Source organism: Hippopotamus amphibius, unplaced genomic scaffold (assembly GCF_030028045.1).
Source record: "Hippopotamus amphibius kiboko isolate mHipAmp2 unplaced genomic scaffold, mHipAmp2.hap2 scaffold_334, whole genome shotgun sequence".
NCBI lineage: Eukaryota > Metazoa > Chordata > Mammalia > Artiodactyla > Hippopotamidae > Hippopotamus > Hippopotamus amphibius.
In genome coordinates this window covers 1,898-12,500 of record NW_026648453.1, presented here as the reverse complement: position 1 = coordinate 12,500, position 10,603 = coordinate 1,898, and positions in this window count along the sequence as shown.

Sequence of the window (10,603 nt, the reverse complement as noted above, 5' to 3'; positions counted from 1 at the left end):
CGTCGGGAACCGACAAGCACTCCACCAGGGGACGCCGCCGGCCGTGGCGGCCGGGGGCGGCACCCTCACGGGGCAGGGCCAGGCTCGATCCCGGGCGGGGGAAGGGGTGGGGGGCAGGGGCGAGGGCAGACCGGCGGCGACGGGGAGGGGGCGGCTCACACGCACGGCCAGGGCCACGGAGCAGGGCCGGGGGCGCCACCCAGGGGGAGACAAAGGGCCGGGGCACAGCCGGGCCACCAGGAAAACCAGCGCGGGGCCCCACCGCCCCACACCAGGGGGCGGTCCCGCCAACGCCTGGGACGCCGGCCGGCGCCCGCCACCCTCGAGGGCCTCCCCACGACCCGGCCCCGCCGCCGGGGCCTAGCATGCGACGGTTCCCCCCGCGTGCAGCGGAGGAACCCGTCCACCCCTTCGCGCATCCATCTGCGTCGCCTCCACACATCCATCACCACCTCAGCCGACCCCAAGGGCTCACACGTCCTGGGGAAACGCTCCCGAGCCAGGCGGCCCGACCTAGGGCCACACACCGCCGCCGGCTGCGGCTCGAGGCAAGGGCAGGCGCGGCAGGGCTCCCCGTGGCTGCGGGACTGGGGAGCCGGGACCGGGGGGGTCCCCCCCTCCGGGCTCGCCAACGGAAGCGACCCCGCACGCACACACGCCACCCCGCGCCTCGGACACCGGCTCGGCTCGGCCCGGCGGGACCCTCCCCCGACTCGGAGGGGGGAGGCGCGGGCCACGGTAGGCAAAGAGCGGCGCTCGGCCCCACCGCGGGACCGGCGCACCCCTCCCGCGGAGGCGAGGGGGTCTACCCACGTGCTCTGGCAGTCGCCACGGTGGCCACTGCACACTTGGGAGGGGCGGCAGCTGGGGGGTTCGGTACCCCAAGGCTCCCTCTCGGATCGCTAGAGAAGGCTTTCTCACCGAGGGCGCGTCATCCCCCACTCAGCGCCTCTCCTTCGGGCCCGCAGAGGCGCTTCCGTGAGCCGCCTACACCTCCTCCAGTCGCCTGGAGGGGAGGGGGTCTGCGATATGGGTAAGCACACGGCCCACGGGAGCGTTCGCGGCCAGGGCCGGGGCACGACCTCGGTAAGGCTTGCTGCCCTCGGGCTCGCCCCTCGGGCCCTCGAGGGGGAGCACGCCCAAGATGCGTGACACAGCCCCCTCTCTCACAGGCCCCGGCCCCCACGATCGCTCCCACGCCCGCGCGCAGCCCCCCACGTAGTGGGGACCACACGGGGCGTGCGCTCGGCCAAGCTCAGGCCCCCACGGCACGCCGCTGAGGACCAGCACAACGAGGCGGCCCCTGGCCCCACCGCCGGGGGGAACAGGCGGGCGCACCTCCCTTACCGTCTCGACCCCCCCAAGAGAAAGCCGCTCACGGCACCCGCCACGGTGGCGGAGACCCGAGGGACACGCTGGGAAAGGGGAACAACACCACCGCTCGGCCTCGGGCACCTGAGGGACGACCTGGAGCGCTCCAGGAGCACCACGGAGGGCCAGGCGCGGCACGCTCGCACACCGACGGGGGGCGCGCAGCGTGGCGGCGGGGCGGCCCTCCCCGCCGCGGGGAGGGCCGCTCGCGAGGCGTACGCCAAAGAGGCACAGCGAGAGCGTCTGCTGCGTCCGAGGACCCCGGTCCCCGCCCACGCTGGGAGGCGGGGGCGGGAGACCGCGGGTTCGGGGCCGGAGGCCGCACCCCTGCCTTCCGCACACCCCGGCAGGCGGGGCGGAAGAGAGGCGAGGAGCCCGCGGACAGAACGAGAAGAGCGGTCCCGTCCCCCAGGAACGTCCGTCCCTCGTCTGGCACGGCTTAGGCCCAGCCCAGCGGAGCGTGGCACCACCACATCAATCGGTTGACCCACCCAGCCTAAAGCCACGGCGGGGGAGGCCCGCAGGGGAGGCACGGCGAAGACCCATCACACGGAGGCCCGCTTCCGCCTCGCCGGCGCCCCTTCGTCTCGGGCAAAGAGCAGCCAGCCACCCCAGAACGAGAACGCCTGACACGGGGCACAGAGCCTGTGGGGTGGGGTCGTGCCGGCCACTCACCACCGGGTGCCTGCAGCGGGGGCAGCGCACAGGGTCGAGCACCCGACGCCACCTGGCCCCGCCGCCCTCGGGCTCAGCCAGAGGCCGGAGGCGGCACCGCGGGTCGGGGCAGCCGGACGCGCACGCAAGAGCCGGCGCGCAGGCCCAAGCGGGCAGCTCAAGCGGCAAGGACCGAGCCGGGCGTCAGACAGCCGCCCCCAGCCCGGAGTCCTGCCCGCGTCCGGAGCCCCAGCGTCTATCGGCGACAGACGCAGAAGAACACCGTGTCAGCACCTATCTGGTGGCAAAAAGGCCCCATTTCCGGCGGAAGAAATCATCGCGCCCGACAGCGGGGCCCACCCACGAGGTTCACGGGGGCCCCCGGAACCTCGGTCCGGCCACCTGCCCCCAACACTTCCCCATCCACACTTGCCCCGGAGCGCCCGGGGCCACCTGGTCGACCCGGGGATGGAGGGGTGGCAGAGTGGGCCGGGGACACGGGGGAGAGGGAGCGGGCTGGGGACGCCCTCCCCGGTCCCCCCACGCGGGCAGGCACCGGTCCATCCGAGTCTCCGGGCCAGGACTTGGTTCCAAGAAAGAAACACAGCACCCCTCCGAGCCGCCTCCGATGAGCGGGCCCCATGAGGGACCACGCCCGGGCCCGGGAGCCCCTCCCCGGGCCACCCAGTATGGCTCGCGCCAGTCCCCACCTCCCGGCCCGGACTCGGGGTGGAGAGCGGAGGGGGGAGACAAAGTCGCGTCCGACGACCGGGACCCACGCGGGCACGCTGACAGGCCGGGTGCACCCTCGCCGGCCACCTGCGCGAGCAGGGGCCGGTCCGTCCACGTCTCCGGACCCATCGGGACTTGAACCCATTTCTCCAGGGAGACGCCCGGAGCCCACGGGGCAACGCACCCAGGCCCGGGCCAGCCTCTCCGGGTCACCGCTGGCGGCCCAGGCCGGTCCTCACCTCTGGAGTCCGGCTCGGAAAACCATCGGCCCGAAAGCATCTGACGACCGGGACGCACGCGCGTCCACCACCGAGCCCGTGGCGGCCTCCACCGGCCTCAACGCTCGGCCCGAGCCGGTCCCCACCTCCGGAGCGGGACGCGGGGGGCACCGGGAAAGGGAGGTGGGGGGGGTCGGGGAACGAACGCTCCCAAGGGCGGCCCAGGAGAAGGCCGGGCCACCAAGTCCCAGGCGCTCCGGGCGCGGCAGACCCTCTCCTCTCCCACCGCGGCGGCACGACCCGACATGGGTTCCCGCGGCCGGAGGGGCACGGGCGCATGCTGGTCGACCCGGCCAGGCGGCCCCTCAGCCCCGGCTCGGGAGCGCGGCGGCAGTCACAGCCCCATAGATCTGCAGGCCCAATCTCAGGCGACAGCAGGAGGCGCCTACGCCTCGGCGCCACCGGGGCTGCCAGCACCAGCGTCGCCCGCCTCCCGGAACTCTGCTTCGGGCCCGGCGGCTGAGTCACAGCCCTCGACAAGGTCGCCGGAGCTCCGGAGGGAAGGGACAATATAAAAGCGGCCGCCAGGTGGCGCCCGACAACCGGCTCGAACGTCCCCGGGCCGGATCCCGGTCGCCGGCCGGCCACCGAGGACGCCGGAGCGCCGGGCCGCCCAAACGCCCGAGCTCCTCCCGGAGCGGGGCGGGCGTCCCGCGCGGCCCCGAGGGGTCCGCCTCGGAGCTAGCTCCCGGCCCGACACGACACGACACGACACGACACGGCGCGTCCCGATCCCCGGCAGCACACGGGGGCGGGGGTAGCTGGCAAGATGCCGCCGGGAGGCTGCCTGGAAGGGGACGCGATTCCAGGCCATGGGGGGGGGGGGGGGCGCGGGGAATTCCACGGAGACGCCCACAGTGCCACAAGCGAGATCCCCAGCTCCCCGGAGGGTGAGAGGGAGGGAGGGAGGGAGGGAGGGAAGGCGGGGACCAGCGAAACGAAACCAGGCAAGCGCTCAGAGAACGACGCAGGAACTCATCCCTTCTGGCACGGGGAAGGGCTTTGGAAAGCTGATACGCAGAGCCCGGAAGCTAGAAACGAAAGTAAACATACACTCTGGCCCCACACAAATGGAAACAAACATCTATTTCCGCACAGACCGCGACAAAGTCCAAAGAGAACACATGGGTGCGTGGGTGGGGAACATGCCCTTGAGGTCAGAACGTGGATTTCAAAATGGACTGACCACAGTCACCGGCGGGCGGGGGCAGGGGGGCGGGGAGCAGCGAGTCAACAGCCATCCACTAAAGAAACCGCGTTCCAGGACATCTACACAATGCAACGTGGTGAGTGTGCGTGCGTGCGTGCGTGTGTGTGTGTGTGTGTGTGTGTGTGCGCGCGCGCGCGCGCGCGCGTGCGTGTGAGAGAGAGATTTACAGTAAAGGTTCACAGTGACCTGTCGTCCCACCAAAATCAAACCAAGCCAAACTACCAAAAAGTCAAAGTCAAGCTCTGGGACTGCTGTGGCCCTTCAAGGAGTACGTAAAGGCACACACACATGTACGTGTATGCACACGTGTACACGTACAGACACACACACGTGTACACGTACACACACACACGCATCTGAAAACCTCAAGCATGTCCCATAAGAGGTTCCTGTCCAAAACAGGGCAAGGCCTCATGCAACGCAGCCCCCCCAGAACAAGCAACCCGATGGGGAAAGTGGGCAGGAGGCCTGAACAGAGCAGACCAAGACCAGGCATTTTCATCCACAAGGAAACAAAGCCAGAAAAAACCAACAGAAAACAACGCCCACAAAGGAAACAAAGCAACAAGGACGACGACCCCCACCACTCCAACAGCAACCGCAACACAGTTTTCCACTGTCAACAAAGCAACCAACAGTACCTTTCTTGGGGGGTGGGGGCGGGGACAAAACCAAAAGCCAAAGGAAACCTTTCCCTGAAATACAAGAAACAACTGGGGCTGCCTAGCTGGCGCACTGCTTAAGAATCCGCCCGCCACTGCAGGGGACACGGGTTCGATCCCTGCTCCAGGAAGGTCCCACATGCCGCGGAGCAACGAAGCCCGTGAGGCACAACGACTGAGCCCATGTGCCGCAACTCCTGAAGCCCCCGTGCCTGGAGCCCGTGCTCCGCACCAAGAGAAGCCACTGGCAATGAGGAGCCTGCGCACCACAACGAAGGGGAGCCCCCACTCACCGCAACGGAAAGAAAGCCCGCGCACAGCAAAAAAAGACCCAACGCAGCCCATCAAATACAGAACCATTTTTTTTTTAAATGGAGGGTATGATAGAAAGCGCTGGCATTTCTCTGCACAAGCATACACGGCCAGGCCCAGGATCTGGAATCGCGACAGCAAGTTCCAAACGGCAGAGGAAAGTGGCTCCTGACGGGACACCTATTTTTCACGCTGAGAGAGACCACCACCATGTCATGCTGGAGGACTCAGAGATATCACCTGGCGCCTGACAGAATGGCTCCCCGACAACAGATGACACTACGGAAAACAGCACAGAAGTCCCTGAAAGCACTGCACCAACAACTACCACGTGACCCAGCAACTCCACTACGTGCCCACCGAGGGGGTGAGGGTGACACATACATACACGTGTATGTGTATCCACACCTATCCCTATGTAGCCATAGTTAGGGACATACCGATAGCGCTCTCTGTGTGCATACGTCTCTACCTAGTCACACACAGGCGCGCGCGCGTTTATGACTCAACCCTACCAGGGAATGAGGTCTTGCCATCCGCGGAAACATGGAGAGACCCAGAGGGTATTGCGCTACACAAGATACCTCAGGTCGCGAGACTATCATGTCTGTGAAGAACGTACACAGCAATACACACACATGAACACAAAGAAGGAACCGCAAACAGGTTCCTCGACACCTAAAAGGAACAAATGGGGGGTGGCCAGAGGAGGGAGGGAGGGGGGAAGAGGGAGACGAGTGCAATAGGTGAGGGAGAGGAAGCGGTGCCCACTTCTAGTTATGAAATAAACAACTCACTCGCAGGATGTCATGTACAGCAGGCGGAATAGAGTCCATCCTACTGTCATGACATCGAATGGTGACAGACAGTAACGAGACTTATCACGGAGATCCCTGGGCCATGTGTAAACATAGCCACTCGCTAGGGTATACACCTGAAAACCAATATACTCTTGTCAGTCTGTTAGACTTCCATTTTAAAAGGGCGGGGGGAGGAGGGAGGGAGGGGGGAGGGGGGCAGAGAAAGGAGCAAGAGGAAGAGGAGGGTGGTGGGGGAGGAGGAGGAGGGGGGGGAGGAGGAGGAGGAGGAGGAGGAGGAGGAGGAGGAGGAGGAGGAGGAGGAGGAGGAAAAAGATGGCTTGCCTTGAAGAAATCAACAAAAGGAAAGAGCGAGAGAGACAGAGACAGAGGCAGAGAGAGACGCGAAATCAAGAGTGGACACTCAGGTGACTGCAAGAGTTAAGGGAGATTAAGACAAGAAACAAACTCCCAACAGTAGTTTGGTAAGTCCAAAATCAAGATTTGGATATCATGCTGGCATCAAGCACCAACCCTTCTAAATGGACACAAAGACACACAGGCCTCCCTCACTTGGGGCGGGGGGGTCGTCAGGACCAGGAAATGACCATGCAAGCGGAAGCTGGAAAAGGCAACCTTGTTCATCCACGGCGGAAACATACCATGGTCCCACAGCATTCAAAACATTGTATCAAAACATGTACAAACGGCTCTTCCTCACTCCCAATGAAAACTGCAGAGAACGTCCAAAACAGCCAACGTGTGATTTGCTTAGCAGATTGTCATGGAGAGCCTCGACCAGAAAGCATCGCTTTCGGTTTGTAACATCATAGGAACAGCAGTCTCAACAGCGCTTGCCTTCTTGGCGCAGTATCATTTCTACGCCTGGATACACAGTCCTACTTTGGGGTGGGGGGGTGGGGGTGAGGGAGCCCTGCCAGCAGTTCCTATTTTTCAAAGCAGACCTCTTCCCCCTCCCCCCAACCACCACCACCATTTTTCTTATTTTTTTTCTCTTTCCTCTGGTCTCAGGTTCTGCCCAATCCAGTCCACTGGCCTCCATCCCAGGCCACTGTGGGCTGTGTGTACAGATTTGCAAGATGAAGACAGTTCTCCCCAGAGAACCGGGCAGCCGCCCGGCTGAGATCTAAAAACCGATCTGCTCATGCAGTTCCACTTTTTCTTTTTCTCTTTTAAATGGGCTTCTTTCTGTCAAGGAGAAGATTTCCAAATCAAAAGGAGACCGAAAGATTTCTAGGTTCCACAGCTTCAGGATTCCATGGATCGGGGGTGTCAAAAAGTCTGCGCAGGGCCTTCAGTAAAGGCCGTCTTTCTCAGCGCACACAAGTCAACCCGAGACCAAGGCAACCTGAGGGCAAAACCCCTCGCTTGATTTCATTTCTCCCATTAGGCCCCGAACATCAGAGCGCGTGTGACAGAGAGAGAGAGACAGAGAGAGACAGAGACAGAGACAGAGACAGAGACAGAGACAGAGACAGAGAGACAGAGAGAGAGAGAGAGAGAGAGAGAGAGAGAGAGAGAGAGAAACCCCACAAAAGAGAAACAAACGAAAACCCCAGCAAAGGTTCCATACATTGTTCGCCAGGATTGGAAGTGATGACGTCGTTGCGGGGGAGGGGGAGAATTATGCGGAGGGCACTTGCAAACCTCGCGGTTGCAGCCAGCAGGTGCTGACAGATACGTTTTTGAAACCGGCTGGCGGCGCCCTTGAGCTTCCTACGGTTCTGACCATACCCGTTCTCAGGGAGGTGGCTGTGGAGCCCAGGATAGGCCACGCCAAAATGCACCTCCGTGGCACAGTGATCATTTGGCGTGACGGTGACCTCAAGCAGGCGGCCAACACAAGAGGGACCCTCGGGCTCTTCTTTGTGTCTCCCTGAAAGCGAGACATCCATCTCTCTCTCGGGTGAAAGGCGCACTCCCTGCATCTGCACCTGGAGTTAGGAGGACGCTCCGATCCCCAAAGTAGGGAATTCATTGGGGCCGAGAAGCCTAGGGAGACAGACACTGTGACTTCTTTCAGGGACCCCCCCCAAGCCCAAACTCTGTTTAGATTCTTCCTTCCCTCAGGGCGCACCCGAAAGCTAAGTCTCTCGGTCTGATCCCTGTCTCACACATGTACTGTCCCTTGGTCTACACAGTCGAAAAGCTGCCCGCCTCAGCCACTTCTCACGGCTAGAAGGTAAAACAACAACAACAACAACAAACGAACACGTGTTCCCGCTCCCGCTTCCTCTATCCGCCTTGAGTCCATGTTAGGATGAGTCCAGCCACGAGGACTCAAGAGGGGCAGAGGGGGAGATTTCCCCCTCCCCCAAACAGGAAGGGGTCTGGAACTCTCTTCCCAGTGGCCACCCAGCTCAACTCTGGGTGCCTGAACCCTAGTTTGCCTCCTTTCGAGTTTTAAATGCTCTTCCCTGGGTTAGAATCACAAGGAGAGATGCTCACGCATGTATGTCTTCCAAGTTTTACGTGACATGGGGCAGCCCTCCTAAGAAAGCAAAGAAAGACTCAGAGAAGTGGCAACACCTACAATCTCTTCGGTTCTGCTGAGGAGAGGGAGGAAATCTGGGAAAGTAACTATACTATGGCCCGGGCTGGCGGGCGCCGGGGTGGGGGGGGTGTTAAGGGAGCTAAAGGAGGATGAGATTTCTTAGAAACTCATTCTTAGGCACAGAAACATTGGATGGATGCGGGACCCCACCTCTTCTTTTCCCTTGTGTTGGGAAGATCATTTGGCTCCTGCCAGCTGGGGTTTCATGCCCCCACGAATCATCAGGCGAGTGCTCCGGAGAAAAGAGCGAGAGCACAGGTCAGGAGAACATGGAGAAGATGGCTGCCGGATGCCCGGGGCCACACGGATGTCTTCGGGGGCACAGGCACGTCCACGATCTGTGGACCATGTCTACGGCAGATTGGGTGTGTAGGTCATTTTGAACAGGCTCCCATCCACCTGCCCTCATTGGGGTCCTGTCTCCAGCTCCCCTGAGCGGTGCCGTCACGGCCAGGTGAAGACAGGGCTCCTCCAGGGGCGGGCCCGTGCCAGAGAAAGGGAGACGGCAGTGAAGTCATCGAGCTTCGGGTACTTCTACCAGAGTGACTCTCCTTCATCAAGTCCCCGGCAGGTGGAGGGACACGTCTTTCTGACACGGTGGGGCCAGGGGAGGCTTAGAAAAAGGCTTCTGACAACCGCACCATCAAGTATGAGCTCTCCGTTTCCTTGACGGAAGAGTCCCCCACTCTCCCAAGTGGTAGAGCTAGGAACGGGCCCCTCGGGTCCCATCTTACACGTGAGAATGACATGCTGACTTTACCCCTCTTCAAGGCGGAGTTTGTAAAAGGTCAGCCCTGGAGGAAGGACCCAGCTTGTCAGTCCTCTCATGCTATCATCCAAGCCGAGGAGAGCCGTGCCAGGCCTCCACGGAAGGAATACGGCGGTCGGCTGCCTTTGGAGAAGATGGCTCTGTGAGCAGCAGCGTGGAAACCAACCGAGAAGCAGGGGCCACTCTAGAGGCCAGCAGGGTCCTTAGGGGCCCAGCCAGGCCAGGCCAGGCCAGGATGGAGAGAGGGGATGGAGCCGGACCTTTGAGGCCCTAGCCTCCACAGCACCTGGGATTCTGCTGGGATTCTTGAGAAACTCGCTCCACATTCTAGAAGGGCCTGCGTGTCACAAAGATACGAAGCCATACTTTCCTTAAAGAGCACCTGCCCTCAGGAAGTGGCACTCAGCACGCTCGCTGGTGATGGGCCAGACACACCCATAGACACTCAGGTTCCAGGGAAAAGCTTTGCTCAGCTCTTTCTCCCCTTGCGTCCTCAAAACACAAAGCCATCGCTTCCGGATACCAGGGAAGCTCTCAGGTAGGTTTGTGCTGGGGCGGGCGCCAACTAGAACTGTGAAGAGGGGAGATCGGAGCCGCAGAAGCTCTGGGGCCCCGAGGAAAGACGCCGCCGCCGATCCACCTCTCGCACCTTCCTCTCAGCGGGAGGGCCAGGGACTCTCCCCCCGCACAGGATCCTGGCCACACACGAGGGAGGGCCCACACCCACTGTCCTGCTCCTCTTTGCCTGGGGTGGGTTCAGAGACACTGGACTCGGCTCATCCCTCTCCACAGCGGCGCGTCCCTCTCCACAGCCGTGCACGGCAGGCAGCAGAGCAGAAGAACAAGAGCTGGCATCGTCCACCGTTCCCAGAGCTGCTCCATTCCCGTCCACGCGCATCCGGATGGGGCGCACAGACAGGGCGCCCGTCCTGAGGTCACCGTGTCGCTCCAGGTGCGGACTCCCGAGATGGTGACATCTCGGTCGAGGAGACCGTCCCCTGTGAGACCACAGGCTTGGCAGTATTGCCGAGAGCATGCTTCGTGGGCCATCTGCAATTCCATGTCACCGGAAACATACCGTGTCAAACTTGTGCTCGGCCTCCAAGTCAAAGGGCTGCCTGAGGACTTTGACCGACAATTCCAGTTGCTCCTGGCCTAAGAGACACAACTTCTCCCAAGAAAACAAACCGTAACACAATGTAAAGTCTGACCTACCTCCAGACGCGTGTTTGACGTGGCACGG